Raw genomic sequence first — 13425 nt, 5'->3', positions numbered from 1 at the left:
ATGGGACTAATAGTGACTCGGGGAGGGGGCCGTGCAGCTCCCCTACCTTTTAATTTAAGTAGCATCCCTGGAGGATTGGGTCCCACAGGCCTTTTCAAGGCTCGGGGCAGCACAGCTCCCTCCCATTAAGATATACTTTGGGCCCCGGGGATAGGGCCCCTGGGGGGATGTGTGTGGCTCAGGGAGCGTGGCCACGCACCCCCTCCACATAATATTTAAATTGGGTCCTGGGGATCGGGTTCCGGTCGCCGACAATGGCTCAGGGAGGGGGGCTGTGAAGCCCCTTTCCCTTATAAATACATTGGACCCCGAGGATAGGGTGCCCAGGATCTGATGAGGCTCTGGTAGGGGATTCAAATAGCCCCCTGTATTCATTATTGGTATGTCGTTGAGGGGTTGTCTCTCTGGGGCCTAATAAGGCTTGGGGAGGGGGGCTGCATGCCACCCCCTTTTACTTGATCTAGCCCAGGGGATGGGGTGCCCGGGCCAATGAAGGGTTGGAGAGGGGGCTGCATGACCCTTTTCCTTAATATATATGTTTTTCCAAAGGCCAATACTACACTGCGCACGCCAAAGGCTGTGCTCAGTGTGGGGTTAGTAGCCTGCTGGGGGGGTTGGCCACAGGGTCTGGCGGCAGGCCACGACCTGTGGCCAACACGCCTCTGCGCATGGCCAAAGGCTGTGTGAAGTGGGGAGTTGGAAACAGAGCCTGGCTGCTAGACAGGCCCTGTGGCTAACCCTATAAGACCAAAGGGCATACGCGGCGTGGGGTTGGTTGCCCTTCGGGTGGCTGTCTGTGGGTAGTTGGACGCAGGGTCTGGATGCAAGCCTTCCTCACTCTGTGCGCGACAAAAGACCAGGTGCAACATTTGGTGGGCTACCAGTGGGGGTTCTTCCGCAGGTCCTGGACGTAGGCCATGCCCTGTGGCTAATACCCCCTGCCACACACTGCCAAATGCTGTGCACAGTGGCGGGTTGCCTTTCCATATTGTAATACTACTTTACATAGAAATCCTGAAAATAAACAACGGTTAAAGTAACGTATATCAACTCTGCTTACACCTTTTGTGTTCACTCTTTCATGCACGCACATCACTCATTAAAGGATGCATAGGCTTTCTGGATACATTTTTCTTATGCACCTTGGGAAGATCGTTCCGCTTTCTTGCCGCCAAGAATTGGAACTTACTGCCGATTGAACTACGCCTGGAACCCTCTGAGCCCAAATTCCGCAGAGCCCTCAAAACACATTTGTTCCGCCTAGCACTGCCCTAGCTCCTCTTCCCCCCATTTTTCCTCCCTTACGAAAGCAATTTTAGTGCAGGGACATGCCGGTGAGCGTAACTAAGCGCTCTATAAAATTCCAAAATAAATATATTAAGCCTCACTACAAAATTAAGGTACAACAGAACAGAAGCACAACCTTCCCTAAAGCAAAGGATATGTAAAGGACAAGTGACAGTTATAAAAGGAGCATCACACTGTTGTCTCACAAATGCAGGAGAAGTACAACTCAAGTAGCTAAAACACTAAATAGGGAGTATGAGGAGGTAAAAGACTCTTGTACGCTCTTTGTAAACAGACATAAGCATACCTCTTATGGAATTACGAACATGCATGTACTCACATACGATGACTAACCCTCACTTACTTAGTACGATATGCTTTATCAGTGGGTTCCACACTTAGCATCGGGAGGCCCCTGGGAGTACTATTCCTCTCTGGTTTGTACGGCCTCCTGGTTATGGATTCCCTAGTTTGGGCGAGATTGTCACTTATGTGGACATTTATGTTCTCCCTTTGTTAAACTCAGAACTACAGTAAAGTGGTATGTGAATGAGCTAAAAAATTGTTTTTACTTGCATCCCCCTCGTATCGTATCGTAGGGGGAACTTATAAAGCGCGCTGACACCATGGGTTTCCTGGCGCTGGTAAAGAGTACAGAAAGCAGAGAGACTAGACAGATTGGGGAAAGAGCCAGGTTTTTAAAGACTTGCGAAAGAGGGTTAGGGAATTGGAAATTTTGAGGGGGAGAGGGAAAGAGTTCCAAAGCTTGGGGGCCAGGTGAGCAAATCTCCGGCCTCCAGATCTACAGAGCTTGAAGGAAGGAACAGTCAGAAGGTGAAGGTGAGAAGATCTCAGGGTACGGGATCTTCCCCCTTCCCCCTACAACACAATCAAAAACATGAGGGCCAGGAACTGACCAATTGACTTGAATAATTTTGTCATCAATGTGCTTCGGTGCTCGAGTATTCCCCCAATTACTGTGAAACAATCCCTGCTTTATAGGTCATGTTCACCAGCCTCAGAAAGAGTGGTGCTACGTGGCAAATGTTGTCAGGCCCCACTCTTTGAAGAGGCTTTAGGACATGCTATTGACGAGGCTATCAGCTCTGTAATCATAGGCTACATTATCAAACAGGACATGCTCACACTACCACTCCACACTCACATATGATTGGTGTTGACAGTGGGAGTGCATTGGCCTGAAGACCCTGAACCACATGCCCAACACCAGCGGTCTCCTTGTGTACTACCAGTGCCTATAGGGCACTGGTAGTAAGGCGGCCATGGCTGGCTCCCAAAATTCTCCTATTGTGATGCATCCTACCTGGAAAATTAGCCCAGCGGAGGCTGTGAAGAGCAGCTCTTAGCTCACCTGGACCGCCTGCCCTACTGTAAGTGTTGCTGACTGTTCTTTATCTATTGCTGAGGTTCACATAAACAAAGTGTATTTTTGATTATTTCACTTTAGGACCTTAGATTATTTAATTGCAATGAGTGACCTTTATTAGAATTATTGAACCTCACCCTTCAGCTGTGAAAGTTGTATTATTGACTCGTGTCACTTGTGTTGTTTCTCCTATATAAGCCTTTATTTTGTTAGATGGACAACATTATGGCCTATAAACCACACAGAAAAGAGATTGTTGTATAGTACATATCTGAATTATTTCAAGGTGCTCTCAGATATGATGGTGACGGGAAAGAGGGAGAGGGAAGAAAAGTAACTCTTGTTGGTCACACAGTGTGGTCAAGCTGATTTAAACCAGAGTCTCGGTGTCAGGACAATACACTGCTTTCGACCTGAGTTAAACAAAAGCTGCTGACTGGCTTAGGCATGTTATTCAAAATATCCTTTGTTTGCATAAGATGGGGCAACAACAGAAGAAACACCCCTCTTCATGGAACAGCTACACCTTGGACATAAATAGTGCAAGCTTCCCTCCTTCAGAGAACAGGTATAGCTAGGGTACCATCAGCGCATGCTTTTCCCATCACAGGACAGGTACAAATTTGGCAGCAGCAGTGAAAGCTTTTCTTTCTCACAGAACAGGGATAGCATAGCAAGAGTAAAGAAAGCTCCACCAAGGCACACTATTAGAAGCTTTTGTCACGCACAGAACATGCACAGTTAAGGCATGAGTGAAATGTAGGTTATAGACAGATTTCTGGAGCTGGCGCTTCACCCAATGAGAGGAGCTTATTGATAGATGTTTGAGTAAAAATACAAGTTCTGACACCATTCTCACTTAGGTGATATTCTTAGTGATCCACCTGTAAGTCCTGCTTCCGTCACTTGAAGACCTACCGTTAGCATTACATCTTTGGTGTCCCATCTGTTGAGAAGTAGCCGCTACTTACTAAGCAAGCATTATTTTTAGAGCAGCCTGGCCACAGATAAAATAACTACGCTGTAGACAAGCACACCTCTTTGAAAAGGATTTTTTTAATCTGCATGCACTAGGTACTGTGGAATCCCAGCCTCAGTGCTGCACCTGTTCAAAATGTTGTAGGCCGCTAGTATATCACTACATAGTTTAAGAGGTGGTTTGTAGCTGTGTGTATGGGAGACTTGCTTCATAGCCTATGTGACTTGGGTTACAATTTCGTGTTTGTGTGTGTATGTAAGAGACGCTTAACCCATAGTGTAGGGAAGGTGTTGAAGGTGTTTTGAAGTTGTGTATATGTTATAGATAGGATGGGAGAGAAAAATGAGACTTACGACATAGCCGGTGTGAGCTGGAGGTATGTCCATGTATGTGTTTTTTGCTTTTCTATGAGAGAGAGGTTTGTTCTTTCGCATGTGTGAATTGTAGTGTTGGGATGACATGCAGAAGAGCCTTCGTGAGGGGATTTGATGATATATGTGTGATTGTCACTGCGTAATTTGTTGCTAGATGTCTAAATCTTACTGAGTAGCCTGTGTGAGGTTGGTTGGAATTGTGTTTGTGTTGGTTACACTCTCTGACTGTGGCATGAGTGGGCGTGGGATGTAAACGCTGTCCCATTTTGACCCCAATGGAGGTATGAGAAAAAAAGAGGGTTGGAGTTGTTTGTTTGAGTTTCATCCAGTTATCCTGCAAGAAATGACGGGGTAAGCAAGGTTATAAAAGTCCTCTGAGATTATGGTGCCCACCGTAGACAGAGCTAAGTGACTAGAAAGCTCCAGGAATGAGAAACATCATAAGTATGTGGAAAGGAAATTGGGGTGTTTCATAACAGTTCTCACAGTGAATAGCTCAACACTACACCTTTACTCGGATGTACTATGTCAAGATTGCTGTGATCGGAGCACGCCTTTGGGTCGATGTTTGATATCCGTATAATGCTGTATAATTATATTAGTTGGCAAGATGTGCTCTTGATTCCCCTCTTATCCACTGGCACCCAAGAAACTATGCACCGTCTTACATCACTAATTACAGATGCCGCTGGGTGACATTTAGTCTCTAGGCTTTATCGTGCCAGTATGGCTTTTAAACGTATCCAGGATGGCAGGGTCCGACAATGCCGGGAACAAGACTTCGGGTACCCTGTCACCGACAGAGATTGGACTTACTGCTGCATTCAAACGAAATTGGTATCTCCTAATCACCGTCATAAATTACTCCATGTCTAATTTCTACACCAAACCTACACTATGCCTGCCATCCTGGCCAAAATAGATCCCACAAAGTCCTCCCTCTGCCCTAAATGCAAAACGCCAGAACCTGACTTTGCACATATGACATGGATCTGTCCCATCATCGCCACATATTGGACAGCGGTCGTCGAGATTTTATCCCAAAGAACTTCACTGGCCCTTAAACTTTCCCCCCTCCGGGTACTCCTGGGTAACGTTTCTTCTCTTCCTGAAACTCTTCGCCGGTTCTCAGCCATTGCTTTGCTATTGGCTAAGAGAGAGATTGCCCTTCGTTTGGACCGTGTATTTCGTCCCACTACTCCAGCCTGGCTCAGGAGTATGACACACTGCGATTGAACCAGCGAAGTTTATACCACATTACAACCCCCCTCCTTCAGGCCCAAAGACTTTTGGTAAAATCTAGAATCAGACCTTCCAAATACATCCCCTCCATCGCCTACCAACACTGTTGCCCCATGTACCAATAGCCAAAGCATGGCCAACTGATAACCCCCCGTCATCGTCCCACTCCAGCCACCATTGCTTCATTGCAGATTATTTATGTTCAAATTTACATGATGCGGAGTCCTCCATAATGTCTTTTGATACTTATTGTTTTGATTATGTTACGCTAGTATTATTAATGCTGATATAGTGATATATTTATCGTCCGGCCTTCTCTTGTTACTTGAAACTATTAAACAGAGTGTTAAATAAATACATGCTGCGTATTTATCTCACCGAAAATTAAATGAAGAATCCTGCACAAAAAAAGTATGTGGGAAGGAATTAAGTGATGCTTCTCTTTTTAATGTTACATAACGTCAGGGGAGGGGGGAGTGGTAAATAGCAAACACAGGGACATCGATCCTGTTGTGAAAGTGTGAGCTTACAGTTAAGTGGTGCGCATGACTGATGTGTCCCTCCACTGCACTCCACCAGTGCTTAATTTGAATAAGAAAGAGTTAATGTGCCCGAAGCTCCCCTAAGAAGCCTGTGGCCGGTGCTAATAAATAATGGCGTGCCAAATACCAACGCTGGTAGTCTGGTATCCACCTCATGCCTCTTTAATCCCACACCAGGCTCTCTCTGCTCCTTTATATAACTCACTATCGCAGATTCCTGCTTACTCTCTTTGTGACAGTTTTTCGGTCTTTCTCTTCTGCCTTCTCTCCCCCATGTGCATTTTTTCCTCTCCTGCTCGCGGTAAATGACTGAGTACAAGTAAATGCTGGCCTCCAAAAAGGAGTGCTGTGGTATGGTGACAGGGGGGATCCGGCATACGCTATGGAACGCTACCTGATGGGTTCCCATACTCTTCATACTATTCTCTATACAGCGTTGGTACAAAGTGCATTACCAGCGGCCACTCAGCTGGTGTTTCGCATCTGGCGGCAGGCTTTGCGCCAGATATAGTGGTGGAATACCTTGACCAGAGACACCCCCTTGTGGCACAATGGGCGGCTACCTAGCCTGGCGGCATTGCAGGGCTTTAGGGGATGGGATAATATAGGTATCTCGACCTTGGAAGATGTGCTGAGGGGTACGACTCTTAAGTCCTTCCAGGAACTCCTGGAAGAATTTGATATGCCTCGCTCCCAGTTCTTTAGATACCTCCAGTTTCGCCATGCAATATCCCCCAGCCTGGAGGGGTTGGAGGCCCTCCCCGAGTTTAGTCCGTTGGAAGCGAGAGTATTCATGGGGGATTTAGAGACAAAGAAAATATCCTGCATCTATCAGGCACTGGTCACTCACTGTTCTCCTACACTGCAGAGGCTCAGGGAGCTGTGGGAGGGGGATGTAGGCGAGCTGGAGGAGGAGGACTCGAGGGAAGCTCTGGCCACCCCCAGGGGCACGGGCATAGCAATGCTTCTCCATCTTATCCAATTTAAATACTTACATAGAGTATACTTTACCAGGGTTCGGCTGTGGCGGGTGGGGTTGATTGCCTCACTGGTCTGCCTCTGCTGTAACAGGGAGGACGGGACGTTTCTACATACAGTGTGGAGCTGCGAATCCCTGAATTGGTTCTGGAGGGGGGTTCTGGCCTGCATGTTTGAGGGGTTGGGATGGGTGCTTCCCCGCACGCCACAGTTTGCCCTGCTGCATGTCATGGAGGGGGTGGGTTGTAACCTCTACAAAAGACACCTGATGCTACTTGCCCTTACATTGGCCAAAAGAGACATTGCTAAAGGGTGGAAAGATTCACAAGCCCCATCGGTGGTTGTCTGGAAGAAGGGGTTAGATTTTTGTATGGGGTTGGAGTAGCCGATCTTCGTGGCTAGGGGGTGCCCGCGAAAACATTATAAAATTTGAAAGCGCTGGGCGGATTACAGGGGCCTGTGGCTTGAACCCCCCGTGGAGCAAGTTGATCTTCCTGGGGAGGGATGATGGGTGCGGGTGGTATTGGGGACAGGGACATGGGGGCTTGGGAGCAGGGTGTGCATATACTGCGATTATGTGTTTCATGTGTTTTTATTGCTGTGTGTGCGTAGAACCTGGTGGGTTTGTGCGACTCAGGGGAGGGGGGAGTTGGGGGGGCAGGGGTAGCGGGGAGGGGTGAGAGGGGGGGTCAGTTTTAAATAACTCTCCCTTAGCATGTTTGTACTTGCAAAGTAAAAGTCGATTGCGTTCAGATGATGTCATGTTTTTTCACCTGCAGTTGTCCCTGGAGTGCAGGGCTCTGCATAATATGTGTAGTCTGACAATAAAATCTGTTTTCAACAAAAAGGAGTGCTGGTGGGCCTCACTGACAACCTCCGGCCAAAATTAACACTGCACTCCACTATGACAGACCAACCGGGCTTCTTGAGTCGGACTCAAAGGACCATCTGGTTTCCCTCATTACCTAAAAATGACTACGGCATAAAAAAAAAATTTCCTTAACCATCCCCAACACGAAAGCTTAGGTTTCAGCATATTGATAGTTTTCATTCCTTAGCAGTTTCAAAATGCAGGTAAACCAATGCTTAATTTGAGGCTGTGGTTTACAGTGCTTGGCGCTGGCATTCAGTTGTCAACACCGGCTCGTATGAGAGTCTGCCACATAGTGGCACTATTTGGCTAATTTATAGACGAGCACAACAACAGTTGTTTATTAATTCAGTAAGCATTAAAAATGACACATACCTGCTGCCAAAGCCTTTCTAACAGCTTTGGGGTCTGGAATAGTCAGAGTTTTCTCAATTGTAGGAGTGTGATGGTTAGTAGTTGTGTTGTAATTGTAGTTGTCAGTGCTGACAGTGGCAGTGGGCAGTGCAGGCAGAAGTGACCTCCTAACGAGGGCACTGACGCTAATTTGTTTAGCAAATTAAGTACTGAGGTCAACGCTGTGAATGTGTAATTCTGACCACATCAGAGTCGCACTCCACTTTGTCAGGACACGTCAGTACTGCATGTTAGCAGCTATCCGTGCTCTTCTACTCCACGAACAGGATAGCTTCTGTCACGGATCAGACTCAACGCTGATTAAAATGTATGTGAGCTAGTTCCTTGTCATATTCATCAAATCTTGACCTAAAAACAAGCACTAGGCCACATCATCTCAAACTCAGTATTCCAAATGTAGCCTCCAGAAGGTAAAACAATTCTGCAGATGTTGTTTTCATAACTACTGACAGTGCACCAGACTCCAGAACTAGACATATTACTCCAGGCAAGTTCGAACAACTGATGTGCATGTACAGTGACAAAACAAACTCGATTTTATTGTTGTTACACCTCTTCCTTGAAGGTCAGCTTCCTATATACTACTACCCAATAGTATTCCCATACTAATTTCCCCCTCTGATGTAATCACCTATGATGAATCCAACATGCTTCTAATAGCTCGGAACACCTTTCCTCAAATCACATACATGTGGCGTGCCAACTCCTATGACCGGGACCAGAGTAGTCCTGACACGGACTATGGTGCTCCCCAACTTGACTCCATTAAGCTCAGTAGCAGGCGATAAACATTCTAAGTATGACAGACAAGGGTTGTAGGCTCAGAGCTTTATATAATGAATTATAGGAAGCTCTCAAAATACATGTCATTAGGAAAATTAGGCAGCAATGCAGTGATAAGGGCAAAGAACTCAGTACAGTTCTATGTGAAATCCGACATATATTCGCCTTCTGAGAGTGGGGAAAGGTGAGAACCCTTCGCATAGAAATGCACTTCCTGTTAAAGGACTTTAGATAAAGACAGTCATACATTTTTTATGTTTCTCAGAATATACACCAATAGGGAACAAGCTGTAGAAGACCTTGTATTACAGAATACATTCGGAGATTCTCTCATGATAGCAGTACATGGATTATGCAGACATTCTCACAGTTAGTTCGACAGTTCAATGGATACATTGCGGCATAGCTAGGGGGGTGCGGTGGGGGCGTCTGCCCCAGGCGGCACTATCAGGGCCGGCTCTAGGCTCATGGTGGCCCTGGGCAGGGAGCGTAGGTAGGGGGCCCGGAAGAGGGGGTCCAGGCGAAGCGGAGCGCGCAGGCCAGTAAAGAGGGGAGGGGGTCAGGGAGTTTAGAAGTGGAACAGAGCCGGAGGCCGCCAAATCCCTGCCAGGGGCCACCACGCAAATATGTATCCATCCTCAGAGGATTAATATATTAAGGATATATATTGGCGTGGTGGCCCCTGGGGTTTGGTGGCCTTGTGCAGGTGCACAGCTTGCACATGCCTAGAGCCGGCCCTGGCACTATTCAGAAGGCGGCGGCCGCGGCAGTGTCCCGTTGTAGCGGCCTTTATTATTTATTTGAGGTCACTACTGTCAGTGAGTGTCCTCAAATAAATGATAAAGTCCGCTGCAACGGGCCACTGCCACGGCCGCCGTCTGAAGTGCAAGCGCTGCGCAGCTGCGTGTCACGTGACTTCCTGCTGCAGATGTGTAATGCGAGTGCGAGGAGGAAGTTGTGGCAGCAATGCGCGCCTCACACCGAGGAATCATTTTTAAAAATCTGTTCCTGTGACCGGACCCCGAGCCAACCCCAAGGATCGCAGCGGCCTCGCAGCCCTGGGCACACCGGTGTGCAGCTTTGCTGCTGAACCTGAAATTAATCATGCCTGGGCGGCAGTGGGGCCACGAGGAGGCCTGGCCGTGCAGAATTACCGCTCGTAGAGTGAGGTAATTGTATCTCTGAGTCTTGATATCATCTGTAGCACCAGGGCCCCTTGGCCTGGTAGCAGGAGGGGGGGGGGGGCTCGCACCTTTAAAGACTTCGGTGTTTCGAGGCCCAGGGGGCCACCTGCGAGTTTAAAGGTTTTCTTTTTTTACCCATTTCCACTGCAGGCCCCTCTCGCAGGGCCTAATCGCTGCAGCTGCATATTGATGGCAGCGATTTGATAGGTACCTAAACTGCCCTTATGTGTGAATTGCGCCCTGCCCCTGTATGAATGAAAAGCAGGATATCCTGCAGGGCGCACAACAAAGGATAGAATTACATCCTGTCACATGAAAACTGCTCACCTAGGAGGAGGGAAAACTGGGAAAGGAAGCACAGAGGTGAGAAAAAAAGGGGGGGGGGCAGATAGGTGTGAGTATGACAGTGAGACAAGGGGTGCAGGCAGAGGAGCAGACACAGCATTAACAAGTGGCTGGAGCAAGGTCTTAGACCCAGCAATAAATTAGATCGGACATTGAAACGGGCCCCATATCTTTTCCTATATTCATGTACTAACTTGACCTGCAAAAAAACAGATCTACTGTCTGCACAATGAGGTATGACACGTTTGCAGGGTCGGACTGGCCTATAGGGCAATCAAATCAGGCTTTATGGTCATATGAGCCGTTTTTTTACTGTTGATTTTCGTGATATTTTAAAACAAACATTGCTTCCAGCAAATTCAAATATATGCTGTCTTCCATACCTTACAAAATCGTATACAGAATCTCTTTACAAATTAAAAACTGATATAATTTGCAAATACAGAAATTTTTCTAGCTGCCTAATTCACTAATGGGGGCCACTTTTATTTCGGTCCTGGGGACTATTTCCTGTCTCAGTCTGACAATGTATGTTAGGGTAATACACGGCAACAAATTAGTTCCTGTTTGTAGTTCACGTGCTTCACTTAATTTTGCATTCCTTAAAAATCTTAGGTATTTCCCAGATGTGGGTTTCTGTAATTAGTTTCACAGCATATTACTCTTGTATGGTGCACACTTTGTATTGAGTCGCATCCAGGTGTTTATAACAGGCTACAATTGAGAGCATTATATTTGAGGCCGAATGCAGTATAAGTTTCTCACTGTGCCTACCTGAGGATCAAAAAGGTGTTCAGAATGCATGATCATTCAATACATGGCCTCTCTGCAGAGAACACAGAGCAACAATACATACAGTATTCAAATTGCAGGTCTGATTCTGTGCAAATGTGTGTGAAGGAGGCACTCATTGGTCAAAACAGTGACAAGTTAAAAGTAAAATAATTTGTTGTTGTTACTCATTTATCCGAAACAGCTAACAGCCATTGACAAAATCAATACTCCATGCTGTTTTTAGGTGTATGTCAGTTGTGTTATATTTCTGTTTTCAATCACGGAAACAAAGTACTGGTCAGATTGAACTCTTTGTAGAATCACAGAAATTTAGATTACCTGTTTAAACTACACCCTTAATTACATAGACCACACATCTTTTAGAGACCCACTCATTTCTTTTCAGCCAGTTTAAAGGCCTGGGCTGGCAGAAAGGGAGACAGGGAATAGGAGAGATGGATGTAATGGTCAAAATCCATGCAAACAGGCTGGTAGAGAGATTAAGAGCTGAGGTGAAGGGCATTACATTCAAAAGACAAGGGTGTAAGACAGGTAGAATCCATGCAAAATTGTAGGAGGCAGGGAAACTGGTGAACTTTGAAATGCAGAGGTTCCTAATTAAACATTTAATAATTTGTTGTGTGCCAGGCATGCCTCACACTTCCTAGTGGTTTTGGGGTTTCACCCTCATCAACAATACTTTGAAAAATGCAGAAGATAGTATTTTTGGCCCATTTTCCATAAAAAGTAGTCCACAGGTCATGTGTGACCCATTTTTACCAGTCTTCACCACTTTCTTGTTCCTCATTCACATGTAAGAACTACACTCCTGTCTTTTCCCTTCTGTAATCCCCACTTTCCCATATGCTCCATTTTACCCTTTCAATCAAAACACTTTCCTGTGTGCAACATTCGCCCCCATTAATCACCTCTTTTTTTAGTGTAATGTTCTCTAGTGCTCAACATTCTGCTCTCTAAGCTCCTTCCTCTTTAGAACACCATTATAATCCCATGTGTACTGTGCCTGTGTTGTCTCCTCTCTTCCTAGCGGACAAAACAGGTGCTAAATCAGGTGAAAATTATTTTTACAACTATTTGGGCCATAATTGCAATGGTCAGCAAGTCACAAGTTTGAATTGGCTATTAATAAAACATATTTACAGAGCGGCAAATGTGTTAAACAATGTATACAAGAGTTAGTGTTCCATTTACTTTTCTTTGCAATTGAAGCATTTCCACCTCTTGAAATGTGTTCCTACTCAAGGGTAGAAATTGCCAGTCTAAAATAGTTCAATCAAATTAATGTATGTCTGCTTTATACCAAGGACTCTCAATGTTTTCACAAAAAATATGTTTCTGTTCAAACTTGGAAACAGGAAATACTGCAACACAGGAGATACATGAGAGAATAGTGCCAACAAATCATATTGATCCATTGTCCTAGCTCAATGTACAATTACGGTTACTACTTAGGGAATCCATCTTTATTTACACATGCAATAAGGCTCTGCTACTGGACACTCAAAAAGTCAATATTGTGGTCAAACCCAGTGTGGTGGACCGGTCTGCAGACATTGCTGAGGTCATGGACGGGGGAGATAGGGGACAAGGGTCGTGCACAAACTGTGATGTTAGGAGTGAGAGGTCACAAACAGGTTAGGTAGAACTGATGTAAGTTTTGGGTTTCCTTCTGCTTTTCCTTCAGCGGCGTAGCTAGGTGGGGGTGGTCCGCCACAGGCGGCACTATTTTGGGGACGGGGGCTGTCTAGACCTGGACCGTGTCATGTATTTGCATGTAACTTGCATGATCGAGGTAACTACTAGCGGCGATACTACGTGTCTCTCGGACCTCTTTCAGGTGCTCGCCGTCCTTTTTCCCCAGCTCCCCCCCCCCCCCCCCCCCTCCCAGGGGGGCAGCAATCTGAAGGATAGTCCCGGGCGCCACAAGCTCTAGCTACGCCTCTGATTGTATGCTCATAGCCCGGGACAGTTGAAGCGCCGTTGGTACATAGTAAAGCGGTCTCTGGAGATGTTTTTCAGTTTATTTAGTGTGTGTCTTGCAATTCTTTATTTTGAACAAAAGAATGACGTTAGTAAAGCTGGAGGGCATTGTAAACACAACTCAAGTTGCATAAGCCCCAATTGCAATGCGTTTTAAAGTAAAGGAGATCAGTTCTCACTTCTCTTACATAATTGTCTATATGACCATAGCTCTGTCTTTGTGAGACAGTAGTTGCAGCGCTTTTGTGATATGTGTTTTGAAAA

At 46.1% G+C, this 13425-nt stretch overlaps 1 protein-coding gene across 2 annotated transcripts in view; it reads left to right on the top strand.

Annotated features, from left to right (window-relative positions):
- CARD14 (caspase recruitment domain family member 14) overlaps positions 1 to 13425 on the top strand; it is a 224736-nt gene that overhangs the window by 24591 nt on the left and 186720 nt on the right. The window contains exon 1 of one of the 2 annotated variants that reach the window (XM_086931047.1): positions 2472 to 2678. The exons of the other annotated variant lie outside the window; for it this stretch is intronic. The gene's annotated coding sequence lies outside the window, so the exon portion shown is untranslated. Of the gene's footprint in view, positions 1 to 2471; positions 2679 to 13425 lie in introns of those variants that run through there. 2 annotated transcript variants of the gene reach the window in all.

This window comes from Lissotriton vulgaris, chromosome 7, assembly GCF_964263255.1.
Source record: "Lissotriton vulgaris chromosome 7, aLisVul1.2, whole genome shotgun sequence".
NCBI classification, from domain to species: Eukaryota; Metazoa; Chordata; class Amphibia; order Caudata; family Salamandridae; genus Lissotriton; species Lissotriton vulgaris.
Note: the sequence above shows the minus strand (reverse complement) of the source record. Positions and strands in the feature narration are given on the sequence as shown.